Here is a 2,073-nt window from a genome sequence, read left to right as displayed (position 1 = left end):
TTTTTTTTAAGATAAGTCTAATAAGCTTTTAATATAACATTTATATAATTACTAAATAACTTTTAAGCCTAGTAAACAACCTAGTTATAGGCTACTATATAGAATGTTACTAAATAAATTAAAAGTGCTTTAAAAATACTTTAATAAAAACTTAAAAAAAAAGTTTTTTTAAGCTAGCTTTTTACTAGTAGTGTTACTTATACTATTTATAAAGAAACTTAAAGGTAGGCTTTAATTTTATGTTAACTACTAAAGACTAAATACTAGTACTATTAAAAACTAATACTTAATTTCTTTTTTATAGAAAACTCTAAGCTAACTAAGTAAAGTAAAGTATTTTATAAAGTTAAATATTATTGCTACTTTTAATAAGCTAAAGATAGTAAAAGGTAATAAGTAGCTAACAGCATTTTAAACCTAATATAAACTATTTAAGTACCTAGTAATGCCCTTTAGCTTAGCTAACACACTTAGTACTTTTTAACATTTTATAAATAACTTACTTTAACCCTACTTAGACATGTTCTACACTATGTATATTAATAATATTCTAATCTATAGTAATAGCTTTTTAGAGCATAAATAGCATGTACACCTAGTGCTAAAAGCTATAAAAAAAGTAGGTCTATAACTTAATATAAATAAATATAAGTTCTACTAATTAAAAGTTATATATTTAGAATATGTAATTTTTATAAATAGCATTTAAATAAACCTTATTAAAGTTTAGACTATGCTAGATTAGTAATACCTAAAGAATATAAAAAATATTTAAGCTTTTATAAAATTTACTAACTTTTACTAATAATTTATTAATAACTTTTTATAGTAAGTAAGCTTTATAATTACACTTACTAAAAAAAAAATTTAATTTAACTTTAACTTAAATTACTAATAGTTTTTTAACTAGCTAAAAAAAGCTTTTACTAAAGCTTTAATACTCTACTACTTTAACTTTAAACTACTAATACTTATAAAAGCTAATGCCTTAGACTATGTAGTAGCAGGAGTTCTTTTCTAGACTAAGCTAGATAGGACTATTAGGCCTATTATATACTTCTTAAAAAAATAAGTTTTATAAAAGGTAATTATAAGATTTATAATAAGAAATTACTTACTATAGTACACTACTTTAAATAATAGCAACCTAAACTAGAAAGTGCAGCGCATCTAATATAAGTTCTATCTAACTATAAGAACTTATAGTACTTTATAACTATAAAATAACTTAGCTACTAATAAGCCTATTAGTTTAAATACTTATTTTATTTTAATTTTAAGATTACTTATTATTTTAGTTAAAATAAAAAGAAACTAGATACTTTTATAAAGTAATCTTAAAACATCTTTACTTAAAAAAAAGTATAAAAAGCTTAATACTAAACTTTACTTTAACTTAAGCTATTTTTAGACCTTAACTTAAATAAAATAAATTAGATAATTAATTAAATTATTACTAATAAGTATTTAAATAATAAATTTATTTAAGAAACTTTAGACTTGCTTTAAAATAGTGCTAGTTAGTTAAAAAAGGTAACACTAGCTAACTATAAAAACTAAAATAGTAAGCTATATTACTATAACTAACTTATAATTTTTAATTTTAATAAACTAAGAATTAAACTACTCTAAATTATATATAACTTGCCTATTAAAGGACACTTAGGCAGAGGAAAGACTCTTAACCTACTATAGAGAGAGTACTACTAGCCCCGCATGTTCTATATAGTACGCTAATATGTATTATGTTGCTATACTTACTATAAAGTAAAGGCCTTTTAAGAAAGGTATAATAGCTTACTTAAACTACTCTTAATCTTTAAATAAGCTTAGAAAGACATATTAATTAATTTTATTATAGACCTACTTTTATCTAAAAGGTATATAAATATTATAGTAGTTATTAATTACTTAACTAAGTATTAACACTTAATACTATGTTTTTTTATAACTGCCTCTAATATAGCCTAGTTATTCTACTAATATATATAAGTTTACTATAGCCTGCCTAACATAATTATATTAGACAGAGGTACGCAGTTTGTCTTAGCCTTCTAGAACAAACTCTGTAAA

This window comes from Lindgomyces ingoldianus (genome assembly GCF_010093535.1).
Source record: "Lindgomyces ingoldianus strain ATCC 200398 unplaced genomic scaffold BDR25scaffold_19, whole genome shotgun sequence".
Classification (NCBI taxonomy): domain Eukaryota; kingdom Fungi; phylum Ascomycota; class Dothideomycetes; order Pleosporales; family Lindgomycetaceae; genus Lindgomyces; species Lindgomyces ingoldianus.
Note: the sequence above shows the minus strand (reverse complement) of the source record.